At 40.3% G+C, this 7,925-nt stretch overlaps 1 long non-coding RNA gene across 1 annotated transcript; it reads right to left on the minus strand.

The window, feature by feature from the left end:
• Positions 1-1,684: 1,684 nt before the first annotated feature.
• On the minus strand, positions 1,685-7,925 carry LOC133138002 (uncharacterized). Its single transcript, XR_009709654.1, has 3 exons — positions 7,766-7,925; positions 2,606-2,911; positions 1,685-2,131 (listed from the first exon to the last, which is right to left on the minus strand). It is a non-coding gene; the product is annotated as an uncharacterized LOC133138002 (long non-coding RNA).

Genomic DNA, 7,925 nt, shown 5'->3' on the forward strand with positions numbered 1-7,925 from the left:
GTTTTGTCGTTGAATGCCATTTGGTCACATTTCCTGTCCTTGTGTGGATCTTAAAATTCTTGCAAACAGTGCACATCCAAAAAGAGGAAATGAAATTTTTTTTAAAAATAATTTAACAGGAGTTCACTCTTAAAGGCCAACAGGTGCTGGTCTGAAAATTAAAATGTATGATACATCATTTCATATTAGAAATGTGTACCTAATGTGTTTTTATTGCAGAGAAAGGTTGGTGTAAATAAAGAGGACATGATTTGTAATTGGACATATCATGCACATGTGACTTTTCCAATGCTGTGTGCATGCATCCAATTAAACTCTGGGTTTACTTTTCTCTCTGAAGCCATCAGTGGAGCCAGGTAATTAATAATGAATTCTACTACAGCATGTCCAATAGCCATGGCCACACTGGTTTCTGCTGACATGTTATGGGACGCCACCAACCACAATCTCCCATTTCTCCCGTTCCCAATAAAACACATTAAATAATGCCAGAATGAGCAGTGTCCGTGATGCATTGAGCCTTTGTTTCCAGTTGAAGTGATACAAATGAAAATAAATAAACATAAAGATTAGCTGTTTAAAATAAACACAACAGGTAACAGATCGTAAACTCAAAGAATCAGGGAATTACATACATTTATAGAAATAGAATTACAAAAAAAATCATACAGTATAACTAAAATACATCATCATAATTATTCACACCCCTAATTATTACTGTATACACAGGCCCCTTACTGTATACACTGGCCACCTTACAGTATACACAGGCCACCTTACTGTATATACGGGCCACCTTACTGTAAACACAGGCCCCTTACTGTATACATAGGCCCCCTTACTGTATCCACACCCCCCTTACTGTATCCACAGCCCCCTTACTGTAAACACAGGCCCCTTACTGTATACACAGGCCCCCTTACTGTATACACTGGCCACCTTACTGGATACACAGGCCACCCTACTGTATACACAGGCCACCTTACTGTATCCACGGCCCCCTTACTGTATACACTGGCCACCTTATTGTATACACTGGCTACCTTACTGTATATACTGGCCACCTTACTGTATACACAGGCCGCCTTACTGTATACACTGGCCACCTTATTGTATACACTGGCTACCTTACTGTATATACGGGCCACCTTATTGTATGCACAGGCCATCTTTTTTTTTTTAAAGATCTTTTTTAGGCCTTTTTCAGCTTTATTGGACAGTATTGTATAGAGAGACAGGAAGAATGGGAGCGAGAGAGAGAGGGAAAGACATGCGACAAATGTCTGACGGTCGGATTCGAGCCGCCGACGTCACGGCTCACAATGAGCATGGCTGCTGTACCACCCCCCCAGTGATGGAACGAACTGCCCACGACGTCAGGACAGCAGAGTCACCGCCCAAATTTTTCCAAAAACTGGTGACACACCTGCTTAAACATTGGCTCACCTATAATGCTGAACTCTGAGCATCGTGCGTGGGTTCACTAGCTGTGCTTAATCAAAAATAAAAAGCTGAATGTAAAATGACTCTATATCCCCAGACCCATGTGTGTCTAACACAAGTCACAAACGCTGCATGGTTTACACAACAGTAAGGAGTGGTTTCACATAAAAGTATCTTTTTGCGGCAAACCTATTTACTACCGATGTCCATGTGTATCTATCCATGGTGTGTGTGTGTGTGTGTGTGTATGTATGTGAATTTCTATAACTATGCCATTCATGGAATTAAATATGAAATTTAATAGCAGCATATTCTGTAGAGTCTTCAGCTGGAGTTTGATTTTGGCTCTTTGTGTTTTTGTCTTTCTCTCTGTGGATGACGGTAGAATACGTCACTGAATCAGGGTCCTCCTCCTGCTCCTTGGCCCTCTTCTCGTTTGGCCCTCTAGACTCAACACCTGCACTTTTCCTGCCTCTAACTCTGCAGTAAAACACAGCCCAACACACTGTGAACAATGTGACCACCGCAGCAACAGCAATGGCCACAAACAAGGTGTTGATTTTCGGATCTTCAGTGGCCTCCTCCTTTCCAGTGGGTGTCTTATTTTCATGTGAGGATGCTGGTTCAGTTGTAGTTGTAGTCTTGGTTGGTGGTTGGTTTTTAGTCACAGTGGTGTTAGGCACAGATTCTGCAGAAACATCAAACATATGTGTTTGTTTAGTCTGGCTATTATGGAGTCCCACAGTATTGCTGGCACTCATTCAGGGTGTGCAAAGTTTCGGTGCCGGACTGTGGAGATCCATTGCAAACATATAAAAAGAAGGATGAAAATAGCAACCTTTGTGCAAAATTTCATGCACATTAATATCTGAAAAATGTCTCATTTAGTCTGACTGCACTAGAGCCATTTGTATTCTTAACATTCTGTATACTCCCCTTGTCCTAAGGGCCTTCACTAAACCCCTAAAATAAAGCAGCTTAATTGAATTTCTATTTTTCAAATCTATGTTGCATGAAGAAACAACTCATCACAAACTTTGTCATGAAATTTTAAGTTGAAAAAAGATCATTTACTGGAAGGTTACAAATAACTCACAGAGCCCTTTGTCACCCAGTGGAACCCCATCCTTCACATGCTATGGGCAAATGTGGTCAAATTTACCTTTCACTGTGAGTTTGATGTCTTTAAACTGTTCACCACGTGCTTCACACCTGTATGTTCCCCCATCTGACAGAGTGAGATCTGAGAGACGGAGAGACATGTTTCCAGAGGAGACAGAAATCAACGCCCGAACTTTGTAGAGGTCGTCCACTCGACGACGTGACCAAAGTGTGATACCGGAAGAACCTGGTTGAAAAATCCATCTGGCAGATGTCGTAATTGTCCCTCCATCAGTGCAGAAGCAAGAGAGGACCACAGAGCCTCCTGTGTACCCAGTGACTCCTTTGGTTTCTGATAGAGAGCATCCTGGAATAAAGGGTGACATATTATTGCTCACTCAGACCACAAACAAGCATGAGTGCCCTGTTTGGTGATTGTTTGCTTGACTAAAACGATTAATTGACCATTTAAAACACATGTAGCCCCTCTTACCAGAGATGCCCCAGACACCAAAAAATTATGAATAGGAATAATACACAATGAAGTCAAAGGCTTATTTCCATAGTGGGCCTTTAGGCCCTGGTGGCAGTGTAGCACATTGATGACAGAACCAGGCATGCCATGCGGAGGTTGCATGTTTGATTCATAGATAGGGCACTGCTGTTCTAGGCAGTTTAACTGAATTGCTTCTGATGGATCCACCTGTATATGTGGCTACTGTGTAAAAATTTAAGTCATGTACTGTATGTTACTCTGGACAATAATGTCTCCAAAATTCCTTAAAATAAATGTTGTATAAACATGTTTGAAAGAAGTAGGGGAGACCGGGGATGGTTAGCACACTTTTCACTCTTTGCCGTATTTCTCTGTTCTAACCAGTAGCAAATGAAAGTTATAAATATATGTATGTCAATGTCTGCAAATGTTTTGTAAAATAAGGTGACTAATGATTAAAGTCTCATTGCGCACATAGGGTTGGTCGCCACACGTTATGGGGTTGGTTGGCACAACGATAAAATGCTACAGCTACAAAGACTGAAGCAACCAATAGAAACAATTTTCAAAATGTAATTCCAATAGGAACTAGAAAGCACAAATACTTGATGGGATATTATAAATATAATAAATATACAATATGAAATGAGTAATATTGTATAATGTAAAATAGAGTTGAAACCAAACAGTATTTTTAACCAGTTAGAACTGTAATATCGATTGCCTCACGCACATGCATGGACTAGATGTGTATATAATTATTTTTAATCATGTTTCATATATGAATAATACATGGATTATCACATTATCAGTGAGCCAACCAACCAACACCAAAAGTAGTGGGCATTGGCACATTGGGACCCACAGTCCTCTGATATGTTTTGTGTGAAGACCATTTTTTTTTTTTTTACTGAAAGGTAGCTTTTTACTGAATTTTCCTTCAAAATTTATTTTTAAAGCGTTTTGGGTTTTCAATTATTTAAAATGCATTTTGGTTGCAACAATTAGTAGCAATAATAACAATACTCTTTCCTTATTGGATAAATACCTTCATCCCCAGCAGCATACACAATGTTCTTGGACTTTTTTTATGTTTCATGTCATGTTATGTTACAGGTTTAGTTGTTACGATTTAATTGTTAGTCTTGCCATGTCATGTTATATTGTTTATTGTCATTGTTTTGCAAACTGGTTATGTCACAATTTATGTTATGTTGCACTGTTCATTGATTTAACATACACTTTTTCGTGTCTTTCTGCAAACCTTGCATTCCTGCTTTCTCTCTCTCCCTTTCTGTCACTCACACCCTAATTGTTTCAATTTCCCTTGTCTATTTACTAAATCTACTAATGCTAGATCAGGATTGGGTAATACTAACATACTAATCATGTGTTCATGTTCTATTTCTTTATTAGCTTCACTTTAAGCTCTATGGGAATTGGATTTCATCCAATCTCGAGACTGAAAACGATCTACGCAACGCCATCTTGATGGCCAATCAGGGCAAAGATGCGCTTTAGCGACCAAATTTACGTACGGTGGCTATATAAGCGACATCGCAGGCCGTCATTCTTTCTTCTCAAATTTTCAGCGCAAGGTTAGCAACCTAGCTGGAGACTTACGTTTCTACCACGCCGAAGTTCTTCGTCTGCGAGCAGAAACGCGCCGCTGTGAGGAAGGAGCTTTTTTCCCGACTCAAAGGCCCTCGCTAGACGACGTCGAGCTCGAAGATTTCGCCATGAAGCAGTGCCAAGGGTGCGACGCAGCCGTGGAGGGTACGGACCCTCACACTTCTTGCGTTATGCGTCTCGGCGAGACCCATGCTCTCGCGGCCTTAAGGTGACCTGCACCGCCTGCGCTGCACTCGGGGCGCAAGAGTTACTGCGCCGGGCAAGCATGCACCGCGAAGACGCCAGTTGGGCTGACTTCCCGGAGCCTTTTGCCATGCACTCTCAGGAGGACAGACCGAACCTGTGCGATGGCAGGGTTCCGTCTGACACGGCCCATCTGGAAGAGGCGCTCCTAACCCTCGCTAACAGCTCTGGGGACGAGGACGACGGATATTTTTGTGTATGAACATTGCTTGTTTTTTGACCACGCTCTCTGGATATTCCCTGAATAAAGCCCTGACGGGACTATTACATCATTGTTTCTGAGTCGTGCATTTTGGGTCCAAACCCCCGAGGCACCCGTCTTATATTTTCCCCTATATTCACATATCTCTGATGGACATTTACAGTAAATTACAAAAGTCATGCTCTAATTAGAAAAAGATTCATGGAAGGAACTTTGTACGTTACAGTCAAGAAACATTTCAATTTTCTTTTCAAAGAAAAAATATCTCTTCAAGCCAGACAGTCAAGTTCACTTCATCATTCATCCACAGTTTACATGCAGGCTCATGAAATGCACTCGCAATCTAACAATTACAGTTTTTTTACAATCGTTTTCACACTTGTCTCAATACCATCTCCACTTTTTTAAAACTCTTCACACAGTGTGCTTTTGAAACACACACCTGAGCACATCAGTTAACCTTTGGTGCAAAATGCACTTCAACCACCAAAACAGTTCATATTTCACCCAAAAGTGACTCATGCTGCCATAACTATAGCATATGCTTTCTCCCATAAGACTTTGTCACTCAATGTTCAATGAACTACAAAACACAAACAACTTGGAGCAAATATTTCAAGCCAAGTAGCTAAATAAACTTTTGATCTGTTGGTTTGCCTCTCACAATAGATGTCATGACTGAGTGTGGTAAATTTACAGTAAACTGTAAATTAATTAATGTTTTACAATATTGGAAACCCCGAATAACAATATATGATAAAGAAACAAATCACAAAAGCAACAGTATTCTTCAGAGGGTTTACAGTATTTTGACGTTTGTTCTCACAGTGCAATATACTGTAATTCAGAAAAGAAAAATACAATACAATCAATTACTCAAAATACTTTGCAATCAATAACAAATACATACCAAAAAGCAATATTTTCACTATATACAGTAATTTGCACATATATTGTCTGCCTATCAGTATCAGAAGTCTACTGTTGGCCTGGTCCATCCATCCTGTCCTCTGCATTTGGCCATAGATTTTCATCAACATCACAACATCTCTTGCTATACACCAAGGAAAACATATTTTGGCGTGCCTTATCCAGCCCCGGATGTGTTCCACTGTTATGTCCATACACCCAGCAGCCATTACATCTAGAAGTGACATCTGTTCATGTGGGTGGTTGTCATAAACCTTCACATATACCTTCATAAACTTTATATTGGCACCTGAGTTCCTTGACACCCTCAGAGTTCCTGTCAAAGGGAACAGTGTACAACTGTTTCATCCTGATCTGATGTTTCTGCAGCACTCTTGAAATAGTTGTAGTGCTTACACTGTCAATGTTTGGAAATATGTTCTTGTCTGCGATTATGTTGTTGCGTATTTCTCTTAGCCTGATGCTGTTGTTGACAATGACCATCCCAACTATTGCATCCTCCTGTTGAGGCATACATATTCTTCCCCGTACCCCTGTGTGAGGTGACCGCTGGGTCCTGTAGTGAGTCAAAGACAAATGATGATGCTGATAAATCAGCTTTTTCTGGAGACTTCTCAAATCACAGTACTGCTGTAATATACACATCAATTGAACTCCTTCAGTCAGACTGCTGTAAATACTGTATAGTACCTGTTGGTTTGATTGAAGCCACTGTGGATCTAGGCAAATTTGGTTGAACCCTCAACCTGCTTCCCTCAGGGACATACCATGATTTACCACATGATCAATGACTGTGGCTCTGATTTCATCAGACACAACTGTCCTTGCTCTTCCACGACGTCTTCTTCCTCTGCTTCTGGCTGCATCCATTTTCCCCACCAAGGCTAAAGAATGCAAATGCCAATCCAAAGGTGGCCCCTTTTGTATATGTGGTAAAGGGGCACAAACAACAAACACCTGAGTAGGTTGTTCACTGAAATGACAGCCAGGTGTTTCAACAGTAGATAGACTCTATATAAATCTCTTCAGTGACAACTACATCTATATTTACCCTATATACATGCACATTTCAATGCAAGTATGATGTATAGATGGTAACAAGGCTGCAAACAAAAAAAATGAATAAACTGAATAAACTTTCTGCTCAAATCAGAATGATCTGTCTTATAGTTTCATTTTTCTGCCAAAATGCAACATATTTCCTTCCACAATGATCAGAATTTTATTGGGTTTTGAACTGAAAGTTAACTGTTTTGAACAGAGTATCTAAATGTCTGCAAAATTTGCTGTATTTGTACACACTTTTGCTGATAGTGAACACTGACGGAGAGAGGTATTCATGAATTTTGGAAGAAGTGGTGATTGAATGCCTTTAGTATGAAAGCAATGCAAAAATATTCACAGTTTAGTTCACATAGTCTAATGATATGGTGAATGTGTTAAGTGTTTTGAAAAAGTGGACATGGTATTGAGACAAGTATGAAAACGATTGTAAAAAACTGTAATATTCACACACACACGTAGGACATAGTGTTTTCTCTCTATATTGAACATTACAGTCAGTCTAACACAAGAGATTGAGAGCAGGCTTAGCCATTTTGAATACCCAGAAATCTTCTTTCTCCTTTTAATTTCATGAGAATGGCACAGAGACATTTTAAGGTTTTGAGTAACACTCTTTTGAGGCATCAGTAGAGCAGAGAAAATGATCATCTCACCTGAGATCGTGTGAATCAGACTGCTGACCAGCCAGACACAGACCAGCATGGTTTCCAGATCAGCTCTCCAACAAATGTGCAACCAGAACATCCAGTTTTGGATGAGCTTTGTGAGGTTGTGGCTTCTAAAACGTTTTGTCGTTGAATGCCACCTGGTCAC

The sequence above is a fragment of the Conger conger genome, chromosome 9, assembly GCF_963514075.1.
Source record: "Conger conger chromosome 9, fConCon1.1, whole genome shotgun sequence".
Classification (NCBI taxonomy): domain Eukaryota; kingdom Metazoa; phylum Chordata; class Actinopteri; order Anguilliformes; family Congridae; genus Conger; species Conger conger.